The sequence below is a fragment of the Ambystoma mexicanum genome, chromosome 3q (genome assembly GCF_040938575.1).
Source record: "Ambystoma mexicanum isolate Mex_15411 chromosome 3q, UKY_AmexF1_1, whole genome shotgun sequence".
Classification (NCBI taxonomy): domain Eukaryota; kingdom Metazoa; phylum Chordata; class Amphibia; order Caudata; family Ambystomatidae; genus Ambystoma; species Ambystoma mexicanum.
Window position 1 is genome coordinate 613,781,471 of NC_090926.1, and position 25,715 is coordinate 613,807,185.

Genomic DNA, 25,715 nt, shown 5'->3' on the forward strand with positions numbered 1-25,715 from the left:
GCACTTGCACTTAGCCTGAGGTTCTCTTCTTGGCTCCCCTTAGCACTTTCCTCATGGGCCCTCCACTGGCACTTATAATTGTATTTTACTGTTTTTTGCCATTGTAATTTTCTCCTGTTCCCTTCCCATTTAGCCTCATGGCGCTTTGAAACACAATTCAGTTGTATAGGCATCAAACAAATGCTCAATAAAATAAAAATAAAATAGATGTCAGGGAAGCAATGTTAGTAAAAGTAAGAAGGAAAAAGAAGGGAGAACGAACCTACGGAGCGTCTTGGATGAGGAGTAGTGATGCATCGCATACCCCGTAAACGCTGCATATAACTTGTTGTGACACTTGACTCAGGAAGAAGCAGGAAGGAGACAGCGCCGGTGACTAGGCCTTCACACGGCGCAATGGGCGCACTATCTTAGATGAGGGGAGATATACGTCATGAATACTTCTCTATCTGTTCCAAATGAAGTGTTGCCTAAACCAGGATGTTACAATGTGCCCCCTCCCAAGAGGAGATAGGCCCGGGATAAAACCTGTGAAATAGATAAACCTGTCTAGGAGCATGAACCGAAGAAGCAGGCTACCTGGTCCAGTCAGCAGGAGAGTCACCCTTCCACTCCACCAGGTACTGGAGGTGACTGTGGTGGTAATGAGAGTCAATTCATACAAATTGTTTAAAGGGGCCCTCACTTTTCAATCCCCATTTGGGTTACCCAGTCAATTATGTTTTTCTTTATTTATACTATAACATATCACTACCTTCATTCTGTATCAAAAAATATCAATTTAGTTAATCTCATAAAACTTCATTACTACAATGCATTCATTATTTTTAGAAGCATTTCACATTTGATCTTAAAAGGTTTTTTCTTATTGACAAGCTAGTGTCAGTCACAATCTGTTCTCAAGTACATTTAACCTTTAATCATTTTATACTCCATAGCACAAGTTTTCACTAAAGATCTATTGTCAAACTCAATCCTCTATTGGAGAAAGAATAGAATAGTCTTCATTCCTTCTTTTCTTACATACCACTGTCATTCATTCAACCATACTCTCAAACATCAAAAAATTACCAACATGTTTCTTTCCTGCTTAATTATGCATTTCTAAAGGAAATTCTTCAGGGGTGTGTTCTATAACAGTTTCTTGTGCAAAAACAATGCTTGTCTTCTTCTTAGGTACACAATGGGCCTCATTACGAGTCCGGCGTTAACCGAGGCGGTAAAACCGCCTGGTTAACGCCGGACTCGTATTACCATTCCGCCTCCGTGATTGCCGGAATTACCGGGACATTTCAACCCCGGTTTTCCGGGAATCACGGAGGCGGAATGGTGTAAATCCCCATTCCCATTGAGTCCTATGGGACTCGATGGAAATGGGGATCATGGAAACACCGGCAGCATCTCGTAATGGTGCCGGTGTTTCCTCGTCCGCCTGCATGCGGGAGGTGTTAAACCCGCCAGGTCAGACCTGGCGGGAACATCACCTCCCGCCTGCAGGGGTCGGACTCAGGCGGTCCGGAAACAACGGTGGCAGCGGGTTTACCGCCACCGTTATTTCCGGACCGCCTGGGTCGTAATGAGGCCCAATATCTTATTTTGCTCCCTTCTATCATTTGTCTGGGACAAACCACGGGTGGGTACCTATGACAAGTAAGTTGACATAGAATGGTTTCATTACTCAACCATTCACAATGTAGTTTCTTGATTTCATTGATTATATTTTAATTATTGAAGAAAAGGACAATTCATTTTAAGCCTCCTTTCTTTCTCTTGCCATACATAGTCCTCACTTTTTCAGGTAACAGGTAACATCTAGAAATCCTCTCTTTTTGACTTTTCGGTATCATTTATTTAGTAACACTATCTGTTTCTATTCTATACATATCCTTAAGAATTTTCAATCTATCTCTAGTTTGGATATGTAATTTTAAGATAATGCATTATTTACCTTCCTGGATGAAGTCACAGTTCTTCATTTCCCCATTTTATGCTTTTTAGGTTCTGAGCGGCTCAGTTATCCTGAAGTAAGTATTCCTTTTGGTATACTTCCTAGAGGAAAAACACATATTTCATCCATTGTTTATATCTTAAGTCACTATTTTTTATCGTTAGTATACAACTCTGTCCACATATCCACTATAGTTATACCTTAGTATATTTCCACCGTTGTGTGTATTCAATTCTTCATTTTTCATGGACATCTATCCCTCTGTTCGATTGGTAGTACTGTCCAGGTCTTCTACTACTCACATTTTCAAAATTGTCCCCGTTGTCTGTTCTTAGCACTATAAAAAAACACAGTGCCAGATGTACATTACTAGGGTTCTCTTAATCCGCCGTTATACCTTTCGTTAACTTTCCCTTCATTTATCTGTACTTTTAAATCGCGAGTTCTGCTCCTCTCGCTTACCTGGGTTTCTCTGTGTTATTACGCTCTGGCGTCTTCCTATTGCCACAATCCTGCGTATCACATTAGGCATTCATGAGCTGCACGCTTCCTTCACTCTCACTCCTTTCTGTGACCACCTTTTTATGCCAGTCACTCTATCTTTGTCATCACTGCTGTCCCATTGTCACATGACCGGTTCTTGACCCAAGGTACTCTCCTTTAGTATTCCTTGTTGGCTGTCCCATTGTCATGGCAACCCATCTAACTTTTCATTTGTAGATATCTAAATAACAATATTCCTCTTTATTATATTCAAGCCCGAGTCTTCACCCGATCCTTCTGATGTTTTTATGCCATTCCCATTGGGTATCATGTCATAAATTTACCAAGCTGTTGTTTTTTCATTTCAAGGGGATGCATATTCAGTTCTTCTCAATTAATCAACCGCACCGTGACTCCTTGCAGTTTTATCTAAGAAATATTTTCGAACTGCGTATTTTAACACGCATCACCTCGTTCTGGTTTTTCATCCAGACCTTCCGCTATGCTTTTCGTTAGGAATATAAATTCCTTCCATGAGTTTCTGTCAAGGAGTTCCCCCCTTCTCACCTGAGTTCGATCTTTGCTGGATTTCTTGGTCGATGACTTCTTGCGGACGGATTGGGTCTTGAATAAGGCTGCACGAGTCTCTTCCGACTCCAGCGTGCATTCAAAGTTCCGGGATGCAAATATCCAGGAATCTGGGAAATTTACAGAGTGCTCTACTCAGCACACAAGTCCAGGAATCAAGAAAGGAAGGAAAGGGACTGGGAATGGGGTTGGCTGGGAAAGAACCAAGGAAAACAATACCGCGAGCTACGGAGCACACGTCTGGTCGCTACTTCGCAATAGCATTGAGACACGCGGAGCCGCGGGATGCGTGGTCTATTAATAGAACACGCTATGTCCAACGTGTAGAGCGAGGAAGGTGTTTCACAGTGGACGGCCATGTTGGGAGTACCAGGGAGTGTAAGCCCTTTTGAGACAAGGACCAGGAAGTCCAAAAGGTGCGTGTTCTGTAGGTCATGACAGCATGCCTCCTCCGAAGACCCGTTCCTCTGGTTTTGCCCGGGTGTATAAGGTGAAATCTTCTGAGCAGTCGAGGGGCCTTGAGATTAGAAAGTGGTTCCCAGGTTCTTTCACTAGGAGGATATCCTTTCCATTCAACCAGGTATTGAAGCTGACCTGGTTTATACCTGGAGTCACATATTTGGGATACTACATATTCCAATTGGTTGTCGACCAGCAGAGGAGGGGGTTGGCAGGATTTCCGGGAGGATTGGGTGTAGGGTTTTAATAAGGATGTGTGAAATACTGGGTGAATTTTCTTCCAGGAGTCTGGTAGTCTGATCCGGTATGAAACTGGATTGATAATTTCCTTGATGGCAAATGGACCATAGTACCGAGGGGCCAACTTGTTTGGCCGTAGATGTCGGGCAGTAATTTGAGGACAACCAGACTTGATCACCAATTGCATAAGAAGGGCCTGGTCTTCTTTTGGAATCCTCATACCTCTTAGTCTGTGTTCTGGCCTTCTCTAAGTTTTCTTTGGCCTCCTGGTGTACGTTGAGGAGGGTTTCTATCCAGGAGTCGACAGTGGGTACTGGCGTAGGATGAGGGAGAACAGAGAGTAGAACCGATGGATGGAAACCTTGGCTACAAAAGGGACTGGTCTTAAGTGCTGAATGATCGGAATTGTTGTAGGCGAATTCAGCCACGGGTATCAGGAGCGACCAGTCATCCTGAACCTTGGTGGCGAAACATCGAAGCTACTGCTCCAGGGTCTGATTAGCACGTTCTGTGGCCCCGTTGGTTTGGGGGTGATAACCAGATGAGAGGGCGTGTTGGATTCCCAAAATGCGACAGAGATGTTTCCAGAATTGAGAGACGAATTGAGGTCCTCGATCAGATATGATCTTGGAAGGAAGTCCATGCAAACGGAATATGTGTTCCAGGAAGATTCCAGCAAGTTCGGTCGAGGATTGTAGCTTACACAGGGGTGTAAAATGAGCCATATGAGTGTTAGAACACCTACTTGTGCGGGGCGACGAGGCTCTAGGGGGCGTGCTGGTTCCTGGCAGTTGTACCCACGTCTCAGGCTGTGGAGACGTCGCACCGCTCTGGGCACATTTCCCCGGCGGAGTTACTCTGTCCTGACCCGTGTAGGGCACGGGTGCCGTTCGCGTAACTGTTCGAGCGAGTTTGCGTTCCAAGACTCGTTCGCGCAGCGGCATCCATTCGCGCATGCGCATTGCAGCGCGGTCCAAGCCTCGGTTTCACACAGGACCGCTACTTAAGCGATCCGATTCAGTTCTTCATCGCGTCTCAACGCGGTTGGTTCCCTTCCGCTTCGCTTCCTGATTCTGGGGTTCTGGGTCTTGATCCTGGTCCTGGGTTGGGTCCTTCCTTTTCCTCTTCTGATCAGGCTGTCTTCTTCCCTCCCCATTCCTGTTCTACTGTGTTCTCTGGTCCCTTCCTCCTGGTTCCCTCCTGCTCCTTCTATTGCCTGAGTTGCCCGCCTGTGCTGGGGTTCCTGTGGTCCTGGCCCGCTTCTCCGGCTTCTTTGGATCCCTGTTCTTCCTCCTACCTTGGTACCTTGGACTTGCTGCTATCACATTTTGGTACCTTGAACATTCTGCTTACCTGTACTGGCTACCTCGTACCTACACCATCCTGGAAAGCTGTTTTGGATCCTTTGCCAGTATTTGCCAGTAACATCTACGACCTTCCCGATCAGTGCTTGCACTGTTCTGGCGCCACGTTAATATTGGGAAGTGTCATCCGTGGCGTCAGGAGCTGGCCCCAGTTCAATCCTGTATTACAGGACGGGTCCGGGGTCGGTTCTTTGCGTCACTTACTTCATCAGCTACCAGTCTACATCTACCACGACCTGGCTACCTCGGCACGCAAGACTCCTGGAGATACAGGTACGCCTCGTCCTCGGGACACACAACTTAACAGATTGAGACGCCTTACCCTCAGTTCTGAGACAGAGATGGAGGAATCCCAGGATATCCATGACGAGGTCAGAGCCTTAAGAGCTGAAATGGCGGCATTACGTCAGGAGAATCTCAATCTCCGCCAGATGGTCATTCAAGGCACCCCTGCTAATCCATAAGTGGAGACACCAATGGCTACTACTGCACCCATGAAGTTCGATGGTGATCCTAGGCGTGTGGCAGAATTCTGCAACCATTGCAGGATACATTTTTTGTTCCGGGCATCACATTTCACACAAGAAAGGGCTAAGATTGGCTACATCTTGGGAAATCTAACGGGAAGTGCCTTGGCTTGGGCTTCTCCCTTGGTGTCTGCTAACAGCCCCATTCTTAATGATTTTGTGGCATTCGAGAAAGCATTTTTGGAGGTTTTTCAGTCTCCCAATTTGGCGGCTACGGCACAGAACCAGTTGATGGATTTAAGACAGGGATCCAGCGATATGATCACTTATATAAGCCGGTTCCGCCAATTGGCTACGGACTCTCAATGGCCCGAAGTAACGCAAAGGACTCTGTTCAGACGTGGGCTAAGAGAAGAATACTAGGACGAGTTACTTCACATACCCGAACCTGAGACTCTGCAGTTACTCCAGAAGCAGGTCCTACGAATTGACCATCGCCTGGCTGAACGAAGAGGTGAGAGACGTCGGCTAGAGAGGTTCCTTCCCAGATCTCTTCCTCAGGCTGGAGGCATACCTGCCAGTCCGGAGATGGGCCTAGAACCAGTGCAGCTAGGGGCACTAAGAGGACCATTATCGGAGGCCGAGAAGAAACGCAGGAGAGATCTCCGCCTTTGTTTGTATTGTGGGACTGCCGGACATTTTCTCAGTACTTGTTCATTACGACCAATCAAGAAGTCGGAAAACTAATAGGCCTGTCGCGATGGAGGAAGGCAGTGACAGGCCCTTCGATCTCTTCAGTCCTTCCTATTCCTGTGACGACCCATCCACCCATGACTCCGGTGGCCCTTATGGCTCTTCAGATCAGGGTTACTTGGCAGAATAAATCAGTGATCGTATTGGGTCTTCTGGATTGCGGAGCCTCAGGTAATTATGTGGACTTTGAATTTTCCAAGAAGAATGGGATTCCCCTGCTTGATAAGGGTTGTGTTACTCTGGTGGAGGTAATTGATGGAACCCCTTTGGCCTCCGGTCCGGTTCGCCAACATACCGGAATTCTACAGCTACAGATTGCGGAACACCGTGAATTGATTTCTCTTGATGTGATTAAGTCACCCTCATACCCGATAATTCTGGGGTTACCGTGGCTATTACATCATAACCCCATTATTGACTGGGCTTCCCGTACCTTGACCTTCGCTTCCAATCGATGTGGTCGGGAGTGTTGTACCTTCGGACCTAGTACCAGCTCTTCCACCATTGCCACTCAGACGGAAGGATCAGGACTTCTCCAAGTGTGTACCTTGTCTTCGGTACCTTCCGACTACAATGAGTATCATGAGGTCTTTTCTGAACCCGGTACCATTCCTTTGCCACCTCACAGAGTCTTTGATTGTGCCATAGAACTACTGCCCAATGCAGTAATTCCCCATGGCAAATTGTATTCCTTATCACCCCATGAAAAGGAGGTTCTGCAAGAATACTTGGATGACTGCCTTCAGAAGGGTTATATAACACCTTCTAAGTCACCTGCGGGATTCCCTTTGTTCTTTGTGAAAAAGAAGGAGGGCACTTTACGGCCCTGTGTGGATTATAGACAGTTAAATGACATCACACGAAAGGATCGATATCCGTTGCCTTTGATACGCAACATTATGGAATCTTTACGGAATGCCCGAATATTTTCCAAACTAGATCTCCGAGGGGCATACCATTTAGTACGTATCAAACCCGGCGATGAATGGAAGACGGCCTTTAAAACCCCAGCAGGGCATTTTGAGTATCGTGTAATGCCGTTTGGTTTGTGCAACGCTCCGGCCGTTTTTCAACGCCTTATGGACGACATATTCTCGGATTTGATTGGAGTAACCGTATGGGTATATCTCGATGATATATTGATATTCTCCAAAGAGAAGGAGGAACATCTACGTCATGTGAAGGAGGTCCTTGGGCGGTTACACCAGAATCACTTATATGCCAAGGCCGAGAAATGTCACTTTCATCAGAGTAGTATCGAATTTCTTGGATATGTCATTAGTGAAACCGGAATACACATGGATCCTGCTAAGGTACGGGCGATTCAGGAATGGAGACAGCCTTATGATTTGAAATCTCTTCAGCGTTTCTTAGGATTCGCCAACTTCTACCGGCGCTTCATACCTGCCTATTCTGAAGTAACCGCTCCCTTGTCAGATTTGACTAGCAACAAGACTCCATTCATATGGAATTCAGTAGCGACCAGTGCTTTCGAGAAACTTAAGGAGGCATACAGTACTTCCCCGATTTTACATCATCCTGATGAGAACAGGCCATTCATTGTGGAGGCAGATGCTTCCGATTTTGCTGTTGGGGCTGTCCTACTTCAAGACGATCCACGGACAGGGTTGGAGGTTCCTGTTGCCTATTATTCCCGGAAGTTGACATCCAGTGAACGAAATTATGCAATCATTGAAAAGGAGCTTTTGGCCATAAAGGTTGCATTTGAGGAATGGCGTCACCATCTTCTGGGGGGAAGATTCTCAGTAGAAGTACGCACTGATCACCGGAACCTACAGTACCTACGCTCCCTACAGTGTCGTACTTCTCGTTTGGCTCGTTGGGCCTTGTTCTTTTCCCAATTTGATTTCACGATTTCTTACATTCCTCAGTCACGCAACCTGAAGGCTGACGCCCTCTCTCGCTCTCTAGAGAACGACGTTGAACTAGATCATCGAGCTCAACAAATACTTCCTTCTAAACACTTCTTGTTGGTTACATCTCAATGCTTGGATACCATCCTACAGGACACTTTAAAGGATCCCAAGTATTCCTCACTTCTACAACACCCTCTCGTAAGGGAGAACGGTGGTCTACTCTTCTTTCACAAACGGTTGTATATTCCCACGGAGGTACTTCGGACTGCCGTCCTGCAAGCTTTACACGATTCTAGGATTGGGGGGCATTGCGGCATTCGATCCACTCAGGAACTGATTTCTCGTCAGTTTTGGTGGCCAGGATGGGCTAGGCAGACAAGAGAGTATGTGGAATGTTGCCCAGTGTGTGCTCAGGTCAAGATACCACGAAAGAGACCTATTGGACTTCTACAACCCACCGAGAGAGCACCATATCCTTGGCATACTATTGCCACCGATTTTATTGTGGACCTTCCTCCCTCGGAAGGATATACTTGCATTATGGTGGTCATCGATTGTTTTTCTAAGTTAGCCCATTTCATTCCATTCCTAAGGGTGCCTTCAGCCGGTAGTATGGCCCAGGCCTTTTTTCATTCCATTTATCGCTTGCATGGACTTCCAGAGAAGATTATTTCAGATCGTGGATCTCAGTTCATTTCTGCCTTTTGGAAGCAGCTTTGTCATCACTTGGGAATCCAGCGTGCTCTCAGTTCCGGCTATCATCCCCAATCCAATGGCCTGACGGAGCGAACTAATCAGACTTTGGAGCAATACTTACGCTGTTTTTCTAATGCTTCTCAATCCAACTGGGCAAAACATCTGGACCTAGCGGAGGTGGCTTATAACAACTCTAAACACTCTGCCACTGGAATGAGTCCTTTTTATTGTTCCTCAGGTCTTCATCCCAAGTTGATTCCATTTCATCCTGTCCCTTCCAGTGCGGTTCCTTCTGCGGATCAGATGGTTGCAGACATACAGAAGAATCAGATCCAGGTCACGGGAGCCCTCGCTAAGGCATGTGAGAGTATGAAGGCACAGGCGGACAGGAGAAGGAGTTGTGAGCCAGCATTCCAGGTTGGAGACATGGTGTGGCTCTCTTCTAAGAATTTACCAGTGCACAATCTCCCGACTAAATTAGCACCCCGTTTTCTGGGGCCCTTCCGGGTGATCAGACGGATTTCCTCTGTGGCATTCAAGTTGGATCTGCCGCAGTCCTGGCGGATTCACCCCGTCTTTCACGTGTCCCTCTTTAAGCCATTCCGGTCTGATCCGTACGGTCGTTCACATTCCCGACCTGCGGCTATAGATGTTGGGGGTACTCAGGAGTTTGAGGTGCAGGAGATTTGTGACTCCCGTTTCTCCCGGGGTAGGCTTCAATTTTTGGTGGACTGGAAGGGTTACCCTGCTTGTGATCGTACTTGGGAGCCTTGTGATAACGTTCATGCCCCCCGCTTACTGCGGGAATTTTTTCGTAGGAATCCCTGGAAACCGGGTGCCCCGGGTCTTTCTGGTGGGGAGCATAGTGTTAGAACACCTACTTGTGCGGGGCGACGAGGCTCTAGGGGGCGTGCTGGTTCCTGGCAGTTGTACCCACGTCTCAGGCTGTGGAGACGTCGCACCGCTCTGGGCACATTTCCCCGGCGGAGTTACTCTGTCCTGACCCATGTAGGGCACGGGTGCCGTTCGCGTAACTGTTCGAGCGAGTTTGCGTTCCAAGACTCGTTCGCGCAGCGGCATCCATTCGCGCATGCGCATTGCAGCGCGGTCCAAGCCTCGGTTTCACACAGGACCGCTACTTAAGCGATCCGATTCAGTTCTTCATCGCGTCTCAACGCGGTTGGTTCCCTTCCGCTTCGCTTCCTGATTCTGGGGTTCTGGGTCTTGATCCTGGTCCTGGGTTGGGTCCTTCCTTTTCCTCTTCTGATCAGGCTGTCTTCTTCCCTCCCCATTCCTGTTCTCCTGTGTTCTCTGGTCCCTTCCTCCTGGTTCCCTCCTGCTCCTTCTATTGCCTGAGTTGCCCGCCTGTGCTGGGGTTCCTGTGGTCCTGGCCCGCTTCTCCGGCTTCTTTGGATCCCTGTTCTTCCTCCTACCTTGGTACCTTGGACTTGCTGCTATCACATTTTGGTACCTTGAACATTCTGCTTACCTGTACTGGCTACCTCGTACCTACACCATCCTGGAAAGCTGTTTTGGATCCTTTGCCAGTATTTGCCAGTAACATCTACGACCTTCCCGATCAGTGCTTGCACTGTTCTGGCGCCACGTTAATATTGGGAAGTGTCATCCGTGGCGTCAGGAGCTGGCCCCAGTTCAATCCTGTATTACAGGACGGGTCCGGGGTCGGTTCTTTGCGTCACTTACTTCATCAGCTACCAGTCTACATCTACCACGACCTGGCTACCTCGGCACGCAAGACTCCTGGAGATACAGGTACGCCTCGTCCTCGGGACACACAACTTAACAATGAGTGAACAAGTCTATGGTAACCATGATGGTCGTGTATCCTCGGGAAGGTGGTAATTCCACAATGAAGTCTGTAGCAATGAATTCCCATGGCCTTGTTGGCAGTGTAGGGTGCAGTAGAAGACCTGCCGGTCTCTTGTTATCATGTTTATTTTGACTACAGATAGTACAAGCTTTGATGTACTGCTGTACGTTGGTCTTCATTCCAGGCCACCAAAACTGTCTTTGTATGAGGCGGAGGGTGTTGGTTATGCCACGATGTCCGGAGTGAACGGTATCATGACAGAGGTTTATTATTCTTTGTTGTAATTTCTGTGTAGGAATAACCGGTGCATTGTCCTTAAATAAATATCCTTCCTTAACTCTTAGGTTCCATTGATTCTTCCTTGAAATATCCTTCCAGAGATCAGAGGATTGGGTTTGCACTCGAATTTCTTCCAGGAGATTGACTGCTTGAGCTACAAAGATCGTGTGGGGAAACATCTTAGGATAGGCCCTATCTTCAGTAGCTACATAGTCAGGACGTCGAGATAAGGCGTCAGCAATCAGGTTTTGTGATCCGGGAACATGAGTGATGTGGAACTGGTACTGGGCAAAGAAGTAGGCCCAACGCGCCTGACGACTGTTCGTACACTCCAATGACTGTAGAATTTGAAGATTCCGATGGTCCGTGCGGACCTGAACTGGATATCTAGCACCCAGAAGTAGATGTCGCCATTCAGTGAAGGCTTGGCGGATGGCTAACAGTTCCTTTTCCAGGACGGAGTAATGTGTCTCACTGGGAGTCAGGGTTCGTGAAAGGTAAGCAATGGGGTGTTCCAGTTTATCCTCAAGTTCCTGCTTCAAGACCGCTCCTATGGCGTAGTTAGAGGCATCCGTTTTCACTAGGAATGGTCGATTTATGTCGGGTTGGGCCAAGATGGGGGCTTGCGTGAACTCTGTCTTTAAACGTTGGAATGCCTTATCTTGCGGTGTAGACCAGATAAAGGGGGTGTCTTTCTTTTAAAGAGCAACGATCGGCTGAACGATCTCGGAAAAGGTGGATATGAACTTCCGGTAGAAGTTGTCAAGCCCCAGGAAGGATTGAACTTGTTCCACGGACGTGGGAGCGGGCCATGCCAGTATGGCCTTTACCTTTGAAGGGTCCATTACAATTCCTTCTGGGCTAAGGATGAATCCTAGGTAATGAACAGAAGTAACGTGAAACAAGCATTTTTCGGGTTTGGCTAAAAGTTTGTGTTCACAGAGTCATTGTAATACTGCCTTTACATGTTCTTCATGCTTTAGAGGATCCTTGGAAAAGATCAATATGTCGTCCAGATAGACAATGATGAAGAGGAATAACATGTCAGAAAACACCCTATCCATAAAACGTTGAAAAACTGCAGGGGCATTTGCTAGTCCAAAGGGCATGACTAGATATTCATAGTGACCAAAGAGTGTTCTAAAGGCTGTTTTCCATTCCTCTCCTTCCCGGACACGGATCAAATGATAGGCACCCCAGAGATCTAACTTCGTGAATATTACGGCGCCTCTCACAGCTTCCAGGATATCCGAGATCAAGGGGAGTGGGTACCGATCTTGGAGGGTGCACTGATTTAAGCCACGATAGTCGAGGCAAGGTCTGAGTTCCTTGGTGTCCTTCTTGGGAACAAAGAACAACGAAGCACCCACTGGTGATTTTGAGGGTCTTATCGTGCCGTTTTCAAGGTTGATATCCAGGTATTCTCGGAGGGCCTTTTTCTCAGGTTCGGAAAGGATGAACATTCTGCCGAAGGGAATCACTGCTGAGGGATCTGTAACTATGGCGCAGTCTTCAGGTCTGTGAGGTGGTAAGGCCTGGACTATGGCAGTTGAAAATACATCAGCATATCCCTGATAGGCCTCTGGGACTTGTATGATATTGGAAACCAGGAGTGGTGTTTGCTGATCTCTTGGTGGTTCTTTAGGGGGTGTCGAGGAGGGATCCAGGAATAGACAGTGGGACATACAAAACTCTGAGCCTAGGAATAGTGATCCTGCTGTCCAATTGATATACGGATTGTGCTTCTGTACCCAGGGCATACCCAATACCATGGGGTAATGAGCTGACTTAATGATGTTGAATCTAATACGCTCTTGGTGATGGTTTATAGAAATCTGGATCTCTTTTGTTTGCAGGCTTATGGGTCCTGAAGTGAGGGGTCTTCCATCGATTGCTTCCACCGGCTGCATGGTGCTTCGTATCTCGTATGGAATATGATGACTAACAACCCAATCTTGATCAATGAAAATTCCAATAGCTCCGCAGTCTACCAAGGCCAGAATGGGATAGGTCTTATTCTTGGGCGATAGGAAGGCCTGTAGTATCACCAAATTGTTTTGTCCAGGAGAGTTCAAGGATGGAATTGATGTGGAGCAAACATCTCTCTCCCGAAGCTCTGCTCCACCTAGGATCAGGAGCTGGCGTTTCCCAAACGCCGAGGAGGGGCTAGAGGACACTCCCTAACCAAGTGTTTGTCTGAGGCACAATACATGCACAACCCCGTATGAATCCTTCTCATCCTTTCTTGCGGGGATATAAGTCCACGGAAGGCTCCTATCTGCATGGGTTCTGGTTCAGAGACTGAGCCTGGGTTTGTGTCCGTCTTGGTGGTACTCTCAAAGGACACTTTCGGAGGATTACCTCTGGATTTCTTCTTCTCTGCCTTCCTTTCCTGGATACGGAAATTTATTTGCATGGCAAGGTCCATTAGTGCCTGAAATGAGTTTGGGCTAGTCACTCTGGCCGACTCATCCTTAATCTCCTCATTCAGTCCTCTCCTGAAAATGGTAAAACTCACCTCAGAGGACCAATTAGCTTCCTTGACTAATTGCTTGAATCGGGTTACATAGGTGAGCATATCCTGGGATCCTTGCTGAAAGTCTAACAGGCGTTCCTGGGCACTATAGACCTGCTCTGGACGGTCAAACATGGTCTTAAGGGCTTGTATGAACCCATCATAGTCATCTAGGAGAGCATCGCCGGAATTAACGAGGGGCGTAGCCCAGGTTAAAGCGTTTCCTGAAAGGTGAGAAATTATGAACGCCACCTTAGCCCTGGGAGTCGAAAAGTAGTAGGGCTTAAAAGTAAAGTGGACCAAACATGAATCCAGGAATCCGCAAAGGGTTTTTGCCGACCCATCGTATTTGTCCACTATGCCGCCCAGCAACACACTTTCTTTTGTGGCAGAATCACGGGATAGAACGAATTGTTTGAGAGCAGCGTTTTCCATCTTTAGATTCTGCACCTCGGTTGATAGCTCTTGCATGCCACGCATCAGGTCCTGGACGGCCGTTTCCATGTCCATATCGAGTTCGGTCGGTGGTGTCTCAAACTGTCAAGGAGTTACCCCCTTCTCACCTGAGTTCAATCTTTGCTGGATTTCTTGGTCGATGCCTTCTTGCGGACGGATCGGGTCTTGAATAAGGCTGCACGAGTCTCTTTCGACTCCAGCGTGCGTTCAAAGTTCCGGGATGCAAAGATCCAGGAATCCGGGAAATTTACAGAGTGCTCTACTCAGCACACGAGTCCAGGAATCAAGAAAGGAAGGAAAGGGACTAGGAATGGGGTTGGCTGGGAAAGAACCAAGGAAAACAATACTGCGAGCTACGGAGCACACGTCTGGTCGCTACTTCGCAATAGCATTGAGACGCGCAGAGCCGCGGGAGGTGTGGTCTATTAATAGAACACGCTACGTCCAACGTGTAAAGCGAGGAAGTTGTTTCACAGTGGACGGCCATGTTGGGAGTACCAGGGAGTGTAAGCCCCGTTGAGACAAGGACCAGGAAGTCCAAAAGGGGCGTGTTATGTAGGTCATGACAGTTTCCTCCGGTCCATATTGATATCACTGCTGCTTTTAAACTGGTAGACCACAGACCACCTTAATTCATCTACTTTGTGTATTCTTTCAAAAATGACCCACAAGTGGGGCCATCTGAGTTCTATTTTGTATAGAACTTTTATGTTCTGTGATCCAGGTCTTAATTTTTCTCTTTGTTTTCCCTATATAAAGCTTGACAAGGGCGCTAGATCACATATACTACAAATTTAGAGTTGCAGTTTCTTAGAACCCTCTGCTTCCATGGGCTCGTAAGGCCTAAACCTATTTCTGTGTTTTTTTTTGTCTGTTGGCAGCAGGAACAGTTACCACATGGGTAATGTCCCTCAGGTATCCGCATGCCCCAGGTTTCCATCAGTTTTGGCTGGACCTTAGCTTGTTTTGTGACGTCATTACGCATTATTTGATCTTTGACTGATCTACTCCTCCTAAACACAACCAATGGTCTTTCTATTGGACATTTCCTCTTTCTAGGATTCTCCAATTCCGGTGGATAATTTTCTTTATCCGATTTGATAGGCTACTGTAGGTATTGACAAATACCAGACTGTCTTTCTTCTTCTCTTTGTTTATCGACTGATGTTCAAGTATCTCCTCACGGTGATTGTTATCTGCCCTTTTCATTGCCTTTTTTGTTAGGTTAACTGGATAACCCAGAGAGTCACAAATACAGGAAACCTCAAACCTCGGACCCGAGACAGTGTCCACTGGAGGAGAATGGGGAACTGAATGATGATGAAAATGGTCAGGCACATCAGGTTTCAATTGGGACACATGAAAAACGGGATGGATCCTTGGCCAAGAGGGAGGGAGTTGGAACAAAAAGGCAGCCAAACCTCTGCGGGTCAGAACTTTAAAAGGACCAAAGTGTCTAGGTGACAGCTTAGAAAGAACTAGGTGACATGTCAGAAAGTGGGAAGTGAGGCAGACCATATCACCTGATCAGATGACAGGAGCTGGCGTGCAATGATGATCAGCAGACCGCTGGTTTCCTGCAGTGCAATGCCAGCAACTTTGTGGCCCTGTTGGACATTCAAAACCAAGACATCAACATACGGAAATCTGGTGAACATTGGAGACACCATCTGAAAACAGGAAGGATGGAATCCATAAGTACACAAAAAGGGACTGAAACCCAATGCAGAATCTTTAGCGTTATTGTAAGCAAATTCCGCTAAGGGTAATAAATCCACCCAATTATCCTGGGTGGCGGAAATGAAACAACGTAAATAACCCTGAAGAGTCTGATTCAAATGCTCCATATGGCCGTTGATCTGAGGATGGAAACCCAAACTTTATCCCCTTTTGATATTCAGAACAGAACAAACCTGATGCCAGTAGCGTGACGTGTATTGAGGACCACAATCCGAAATGATAGTGTCGGGTTGACCGTGTCATGAAAAGATGTTGTCGATAAATATTCTAGCCATGTGGGCGGCAGAAGGAACTTTAGGCAAAGCATGGAAAAATAGTGAATAGTAACCATAACAGTAGTGGATTCCTTAGAAGGAGGTAAATCCATCACAAAGTCCATGGATATGATCTGCCAAGGTTTGGCGAGTTTCGGTATCTTCACCAGATGACCTAGGGGAGGTTTCCTAGGAACTTTAGTTTGCACACAGATGGTACATGCAGAGATTTAGTCCTGAACATCACAAACCGTTGTAGTCCCCGAAAGTGTCTATGTGTGAGATCAAGGGTGCTAGCAATTCCTCGATGACCTGCAGCTACTGAGTCATGACACATATGCAGAGTTTCACGTTGAAGAGCGGTAGTGAGAAGATACATTTTGTCACCATAATAATAATAATAATTTGGCATTTATATAGCGCTACGAACCCTCAGGTATCTGAGCGCTGCTTATTCACGGTGTGTGGTGCTCATTTATCGACCTCGGAAGGATGAAACGCTGAGTTTGGCGCTGCCGGGATTCGAACCTGCATTCGCAGGCTCTGCACAGATGTCAAAGCGAGCGCTCTACTCTACACCATGAAAGTAGTAACCACCTTCGTATATCAGATTGTAGTTGGAGGCAGTAATTCAACATGAATCAGTATTAGATTCTGTCTCTCTATGATATGATATGATGTGGCATTTATAACACACCTGTACACAAGTGTTTCTAGGCAAAACAAGACAAGGAGGGGGAAACAAAGGGAGGACAAATAATGATCTTACTAGGCCTTGTGTCATTCAGATTGCGCAAGTGTGGGGAAGAGGGAAGAGGAGAAGTGCCAGGGGGGAGGGGAAGGGGGAAGTGCAGTTAACTCACAAGTGCAGCCAGCGGGTGGCTCATAAGTGCAGAGAGAAGGGACTGTAGGATTGCAGATACAGACCCTTAAGTGCTGGGGAGCCTGGAGGCAGTGCGAGGGTAACTGGACATGCAGGGGCCTGGCCTGGAGTTCAGAGGGTGACCAGGTGACCAGTGTGCAGAGCAGTCAGGTTCATCAGCAGGGGAGAGGAAGAGAGAAAGCGAAAGTGAAAAGGAAGGTCTTGAGCTGCTTCCAGAACCAGAGGTGGTTCTGCTCAAGTTTGAGAGAGGCAGAGAGGCTGTTCCAGAGGGAGGCCCCAACCGAGGAGATAGATCTGCCCCCAACTCCCTGCTTGGAGAAGCACATGACCCTCAGAGAATTGGAGTTGGATGAGCGGAGAGCTGGAGAAGGAAGATGTTTTGGAAGAGAAAGTTGGAGGTAGAGTTGTCCCAGGCTCCAGAAAGCCTAGTGGGCGATGCAAAGGGTGTTGAACTTGATCTTTGCAGCCACGGGAAGCCAGTGAAGAGAGTTCAGAGCTGGAGAGATACGATCCCAGGGCTTGAGTCCAAGGACAAGCCTCGTAGTCCTATTCTGGATAAGCTGTAAAGGTTGAAGAGGGTGTCCAGTCAACTCGTCGAAAAAAAACTGGTCGACTGCAATTTGGTCGACGCAATTTGGTCGAAAACCATTTCGTCGAAATTTTTTTTTTATTTATATATGTATTTTTTGGGTTTTCGTTTAGTTAAAAAAGGGGTTTTTAGAGAAAAAAAGGGGGTTGGGGGGGGACCCCCCCAAAAAAAAAAAAAAAAAAGGGTTAAAATAGAAAAAAAAAAATTTCGACGAAATGGTTTTCGACCAATTTGCTTCGACCATTTGTCTGGTCGACCAATTTTTGTCGACGAATTGACTGGCAACCGTTGAAGAGTAGAGGCAGGAACATTTCGAAAGAGGCTGTTGCAATAGTTCAGCCTAGAGAGGACCAGAGCTCTGGGGACAGTGAGCTTCTGAGGGAAAGTGAGACAAGGAAGAATACCTCTGAGGAGGTGCAGCTGATAGTTTGACTTCTTAGAGATGTCAGAGATGTGAGGAGAGAAGGAGAGGGTGGAGTCAAAGATGACACCAGGGTTCTTAGCCTCACAGGAAGGAGCAGGAAGAGGGACCAGAGTGGGCAGTCAGAGAGAGAGAGAGAATAGGAGGGAGCGGGTGTCCCAATGAGGAGTATCTCAGTCTTACTGGCATTAAGGCAGAGATCATTGGTGGCACACCATTCCTGAATTGCAGCCAGACAGTCTCGAGTGAGAGAAGAAGCAGAGGTGACTGAGGGAAGCCTGAAAGAGAGCTGACTGTCATCCGCCTAACATCGAACATTGGAGCAGATAGGCAAGTAGGCAAGAGATTCCAGGTAGTGGTTGAAGAGCCAGGGGGAGAGGTTAGACTCCTGGGGAACACCACAAATAGAGAGAGACAGAGAGAGAGAGAGAGAGAGAGAGAGAGAGAAGAGAGGAAAGATCCCAGTTGGACCTGAGAGCATCAGTCGGTGAGAAAGGAGGTCAAGCAGGCAGGGCCTGATCAGTAATACCAAGGTTGTCGTGGAGGCTATTGAGCAGGATGGCATGGTTGACCTTGTCAAAAGCAGCAGATAGATCTAGGAGAATGAGGACAGAAGGGAAATTAGACTCAAGATCAGAGAGCAAGTTTTCATGGGTGTTCAGGAGAGCAGTTCCGTGCTTCTGGCAGCTCTGAAGCCAGACTGGTGGTGATGGAGGCAACCAACAGATTCAGTATGTAGATTAAGCTGGGATACGGCCAGCTATTCGAAGAGTCTGCCCAGGAAAGGAGTGATGGAGATTGGGCAATAGTTATCTAGAGAGGAAGGATTGACCGAGGGCTTCTTTAGAAGGGGTGCACAAAGGAGTGCTTAAGGGGGAGGCGAACGTTCAAGTGGCAAAGGAGTGATTGCAGAAATCGGCCAAGGCTGGAGAAAGGATGTTAATGTGGTCCTGGATGGTTCTGAACAAGGGAGAACCTGCTTTGACAAGACTTTCAAAGATCAGACTTGTCTTGAAACATTGTCAGGAGTGAAAATGGGCAAAGAGGAGAAAGGAGGAGGAGAGATGTCCTCAGATGGGACAGGAATGGTAGAGGAGGATGAAGAGGAGGTAGAGGAAGAGAGGATGGGGAGGATGTCCTATGTACAGTGTGAAGAAAATCAGAGACTGCGTGAATAGATACGGCTTTAGGACAAAGAGATTCCAAATGGATATGTGGAGTGAAACAAGTGTCCTTTCTTGATAAGGCATTAGCCTGGAGATTAGCCCAACCTGGGATAAATGTGAAAATAACATTGTATGGGGAAGAAAAGTGAGCCAATTTAGCTTGTCGGCTGTTCCAAGTCTCAGCATATTGAAGACTCTTCAGATTTTGATGATCTGTCCTGACCACCACTGGGAATTTGGTAACCAACAGGCAATGTCTCCACTCCTGAAAGGCCATTTTCACAGCCAAGAGTTATTTTTCCAGAACAGAATAGTTCAGTTCCGAAGGAGACAGGGTCTTGGAAAGGTAAGCCACCTGGCATTCTTATCCTTGATCTGAAATCTGTAACAATACAGCCCCAAAAGCATAATGAGAAGCATCTGTTTCTACTTGAAACCTTTGTTCTGGTCAGGTGTTTTGAAGATTGGTGTTGAGGAGAATAACTTTTTCAGTTCTGTAAATGCACATTGGGCCTCATCAGTGCAGGAAAAGGAAACCCCCTTTTTTTAATAGAGCAGGTAAAGGCTGAATTGTGAGAGAATAGTGGGATATGAATTTCGTATAGAAATTGGAAAAACACAGAAACCGCTGTAATTCTTTCACTGTGGATGGAGGAGGTCAATCTTATACTGCAGCAACCTTCCCTGGATCCATAGAAGTGCCTTTAGCAGATACGACATACCCTAGATACGTGACTTCAGAGTGGTTGAATTCACACTTATTCAGCTTCCAAAACAGATGTTGTTCTCGTAATCTGGACAGTACCATCTGAAAAAGAAGGATGTGATTTGACGAGTTGTGTGAAAATACGAGGATATCATTAAGATATACAATGACCGAGTGTAGTAACAGGTTGGCAAAAACGTGATGCATAAAGGATGCATTAGACAAACATCTACCTTTTATTTAAAATGTCCAAAGGGATTACGGAGGGCTGTCTTCCATTCATCACCTGCTTTGATGCGGATGAGATGGCAAGCTCCTCTGAGATCTAATTTGATATAAATGGAGGCACCTTTAACCGCTTCCAGAATATCTGGGATTAATGGCATGGAATAGCGATCTAGTTCAGTTATTTTGTTTAGTCCACGATAGTCAATGCAGGGACGTAGTTCGTCTGTGTTTTTCTTGGAGACAAAAAACAAAGAGGCTCCCACCGGTGAGTTTGATTCAGTGATCAGCCCATTCTGGGGATTGTTATGCAAGTATTCCTTCAGTAATTATTTTTCTTTTTCTGAAAGAATATGCATTCTACCAAAAGGTATTGGTTAGTCAGGTAAGGGTTTGATAACACAATCATCCCTGCGATGAGGGGGTAGTTCAGAATATGTTTGGGTAGTAAATACATCCTGATATTCCCTATAAGGTTCAGGTAGGCCAATAATGTTGTCAATCATGGTATTAGTCATGGAAACCATAGAAGGAGGCAAGGAGGTATGTAAACCTACAGATCATTCCGTGAGGCATTGTGTTATGCAATGTTTGCAGCCCAACAACATGGATCCAGCATGCCAGTTAATATAGGGATTATGTAACCTCAACCAAGGTAAACTTAAATTGACTGGGTAGTGAAAAGCCTTGATTATATTGAAAGTTAACAGTTCCCTCTGAGAGGCAATGTACATCAATACGGAAAGGTCTGCTCGATTATAGGACCACAAATGAACAGACTACCATCTACACCTTCCACCAGGATGGACACCTCCTTCTTGGATGTTCGAGGAATTCCATTTTTACTAGCCCATTGATCGTCAATAAATATACCTCCTGCTTCACAGTCTAATAATGCGGGTATGTTAGGGGCTATTGACCTGTGGGTGAGCTGCACTATGGTTAAACCAAATACTTATAAAAATGGGAACATGAGGTTCACCAGGTTGGGGAAGCCTTTTTGGATCAGCTCACAACCAGCAACAAAAAGGGGGCCTGTTGGGCTTACAACAAGAAGGTTTGTACCAGGTCCTTTTGCAAGTTCAAGCATGCATGTGCATTCTGTGGCATTGCTGGGGTGGCTGGACCAAAGAACATGAACACAAGTAAGGAACAAGGTCCCACAATGGGCATCGAGGGGATGCCCACACTGGTACGCGTGGAACTCTTGCATGTGTGGGTAAATGAGTATCCAAAAGTAGATGATGTTGGGCCTTTGGTAAATGGGTTTTCTTATGGTTTCCAGATCCCAGTGCAGGGCTTGTCTGTTCTGGAGATTCTGAAGAATAAAGTCTCCATCTTTAGGCAGCGAGATATACTAAAGAACAAGGTCAAGAAGGAAAGGATGTTGGGAAGGATAGGTAGAACATTTGAACATCCACCATGCCAGGAGTTTTGTATGCTCCCCTATGGGCATTGTTCCGAAGAAGGAAGAAGGGAAATTCCAGTTGATTCACAACTTGTCATTCACACAAGGGACTTCTGTTAACAATGCTATTGATTGGAAGGCTTGTTCAGTTAAGTACGCCTCCTTCAATGGGGAACTCACACAATTACGATTGGCGGGAAAAGGGGTTCTCTTTGCAAAATCAGATATGGAGTCCACTTGCCGGTACATCCGGATGATTACCTCTTTTTGGGATTCCAAGTGGGGAACTTGTTTTGTTGTGACAAGTGTATGCCGATAGGGTGTTCAGTATCATGCAGTTATTTTGGGACATTCAGCACCTTTTTAGAGTGGGCCACTAAGCGAGAATGCAAGGGGGCTAGAGTGATGCATTACCTGGATGATTTTCTGTTCATGGGGGAACCCAGCACACAACAGTGTGAGCTGGCACTTCAGGACTTCCAAAGAGTAAAAGGTCGGCTGGGACTTCCTCTGGCCAAGGCCTAAACTGAGGGTTCAGTGACTGCTCTGATGTTCTTGGGGATCGAAATAGACTCAATGTGGGGGGAATGCCACCCAGAGGCTACAGTGCTTGATTTCAAGGAATCAGTGGAGAGTTTTCTATGGGCTAAGAAGGTAAGATTGGGTCAATTGCATCAGTTGGTCGGTCAGCTAAACTTTAATCTGCACATAATTCCCATGGGCAGGCCGTCTTTCGGTCCTTAGAAGGGGCAATGAAGGGTATGTCAGAGAAGCATCATCATACGAGTTTGTCCAAAGAGGTGAAGGGGGACCTCAAGTCAGCATTTTTGTGGGACTTCAATAAGGTTCATATTTGGCAGGAGAAGGTGAACACGATGTCCAGATTGGTCTATACATGGGCGCGGCAGGGAGTGTGAGCTTTGGGGATACCCTATGGGACAAGTGGTGTGGCCAACTTTGGTGCCCCAGCTGGGTCGAGTGGGGATTGACAAAGAACGTGATGTTTTTTGAATTGTCTCCGATTGTGGTGGTACCAACGGTCTGGTAGAGTGACATGCTAGGAAATATATTTTTGTTTTGCTTGGTTAATATGTCTGTGGTGCAGGCCATTAACAATCAAAGGCCGACCTGCCCTAGTGTGTTGAGACTGTTGAGACTGTTGAAAGAACTGGTATTGTTTTCTTTACAGTGTAATCTTCCTTTTCGGGCAAGTCACATATCGGGTGTGTTTAATAAAGCTGCCCAGGCAGGAGTTTCAGCATTGGCTTCCCAACGCAGAGGGGAGGATGACTGCATTCCAGGAGATACTCTGGAGGCTTGGTGCTCCAACCTAGCTGCAAAGACTAAGACAGCATATGAGAAAGCTTTCAGGGAGTTCAGGGTGTACTGCAGGGGTTGGGGTCCATCTTTTACAGGGATGCTCCTATTCGTTATTTGGGGCATTTGGATGGCCAACGTGTGTTTGGTGGGATGTCGTGTCGAAGGTAGCAGCAGTATTTTTTTTGCTGGTCTACAGGGGGTCGAGAGCCCATCAGCGTATGCTGTTGTACGTAAGGCTGGATGGAGGAGGTTGGAGGTGATGCAGACAGATACAAGGAGGCCGCTAGATCCTCCTGTGTTGCTTAGGGCAGATCTGCAGGGACAAATACGAGGCTATCTTGTTTAGAACAGTGTTTGTGACTGCTTTTTTTGAGGTATTTAAGATAGGGCAACTCATAGGGGCATCTACAAGAGATGGCATGGGGGGCTTGCACGCTTGGATTTGTCATCTCGGTGGGGGCAGCAGTGCATTTATGGGTAAGGTGGTCACAACAGACCAGGAGAGCAGAGGGGTTAGGGTGGCTTTACATAGGCATAGTGATGCTCAGATAAGCCCTGCCCAAGCCATGGCTTGCCTGCTTGCAGTCAGAGGAGAAGTGGGGGGTCCTCTGTTTCTTCACCAGGGTAGGTCCAGTGTGTCACGTTTCCAATTTAGAAAGATGTTCAAAAGGGCCCTGGCGGGGGCAGGACTGGCTGAGCTAGGGTTTTCCCGACACTCTTTTTGGATAGGAGCAGCTACCACAGTTGCAAGAATAGGTCTGGAAGCAGAGTCCATTATGAGGATAGGGAGGTGGAAGTCTAATGCCTGCAAAGGCTACATTAGACCGCACTTGTCATGTTGAGGGGAGCACACCCAAAACAAATAAATAAAAAATGGGGGGGACGACAACGGACGAAGGGGTGTATTCAACATGTGTTATGCAAGAGATCTTTGTGGGTCAGGTATTTATCTTTGTTCCCTAATGTTTTGTTTCTTGTTATCTTAGAGGATGCTGCAGAGGACAGTGATGTGGGTTATTGGGCACTCCTTTATCAAGAGGATGGAGTGAAGAGTGCAAGTGCATCCCGGTCTGCTGAGATGTCCAGGGCTCACAGAGTTTTAGATAGGAGTCGGTGGCTTGAGGATCTAGCAGGGCTGGCCGATCATTATGAAAGAGCGTGTGAGGCAGCGGCAGCCAGACCCAGATCTGGTTCTTCTGCACATCAGGGGCAATGATCTGGTTCACTTAGCAAGGAAGGAGTTAAGGGAGGGTTTGGTGTCACTCTGCTCCTGGATGCGTAGGTTTTGTCCCCTAGTGATTATTGCATGGTCACAGATCTTATAACAGACCAGATGGGGATTGGCAGGGTCTGCACGCCCTATGAACATCTCCCCAAGGAAAGTGAACAATGAATCGGCCCTTCTGGCATCATCCCGCCCTGGGCGATTCTGGGCTGTGGCCAACGGACTAGTTTGAGGTCTTAAGATAAAGTATGGGGTTAAGAACCCTCCTGTTTGTTTTCCGGGGGCTTATCTCGTGAGGGACTAAACTTACCACATATATAGAAGAGACATAGGCTACCCCTCCCTTTTGTACTTTGAGGTATATGTCATGCATCACACTGTGATAGACTACAAAGTTGGTCTGTCTTTTAGTAGCAGATCATTGACTCATATAAAAAAATATAACAATTTATCATCAGAATACAACGTTTTGTAAAAAAATACCTTTACAACGGGTTAAATTCACAACAATTACACAGCATTGGAGCACCTATCAATTCCATATTATAACTCATATAGGAGTTATATAGGTTGGTGCAAATAAACAGTATGGTGCGGTTAGTATACAGTGACTTAGTGTGTTGTTTTAATTCCAATACACTTTGAAGTCGACACTGTTGGTGCTTCCAGCATGAGTGATATCTGTGCAACAATTACAGAATGTTCATGTTAGTTGCTGCTCTCATGATTTCCTCAGGACTGGAAGATACAGGTTTTTGCGTAGCATAGATATCCGAATCACTCTGTGTTTATTTCTAAAAAATAACGATAAAAAGTTGATATTGACGCGTCATGTATCTGCCTGGTTCTCTAAACTTAGAGATGTGTGTTATAGGTGCTTCACATACTTGCATCTTCTAAAACGAAAATAGCCCAACACACCGACAGTGTCATTGCAGGTCGATGTGTTGGGCTATTTTCTTCTAAAAAGGGGGAGCCTCACCACTATGCGCAGCCCAGGAAGGCGGAATGGACCACCTCTCAGAATGAATGTAAATAACGTTGTTGTTTTCAAATTGTGTTTGTAATATTGATGGGTCACATTTGAAGGTTTGATTTTTCTGCTTGTTAAGAAGAAATGCGGCCATATAATTCTAAAGAATTGGTGTCAAGTGTTCTTCCGCCTTTGTGCGCTGCCACCTGATGAGCCCACATAGGCATGACTCCTCCGACTGGAGGGGCAGCTGGGTTGTGCGAGTGATGGCAGCAGCAGAGGAAATAGAGGGGCGGCCAGCATGGGCAGGCACACCCTAAGGTCTGGATCCTGTGGCCCCTCCTCTCGCCCATCTCCCTGCATGCCGCTATGACGCAGGGGTCCAGGGCAGAAGCAGCTGGTCGTGCTCCTCAGGCTTGGCAGGGGGGGTGTAGGGCTGGCAGTGGGAAAACTGCCATTTAAGGGTGGCCCAAGGAAGGGGAGAGCATCGGCTTCCTCCTCCTCAGAGTTCCCACCACCGGTCCAGCTCCATGCCCACTGCTCCCGCAGCACTGTTTTCCATCCCACTCACCCTACAAGATCAGAAAAGGGAGGTAGTGGGGGCAGGTGCTCAGGTGGTGGAGGACCGTATGGACATTGATTTGCCCCTTCCGGGCACCCCAGTGCCGGGATAGGCCAGTGGTGAGGGCAGACTGCCTTCCATTGGGGGGGTTTGACCAGTAAGATTCTTGGGGGTGGGGTGGGCAGGATTAGGAGGCAGTCAACATAGGTACGGATGGGGCCTCCAGTTACTGCCCCCAATGATGGCATGGCGGGGGGTCTCACACCATGCACTGCCCAGGCAGGGGG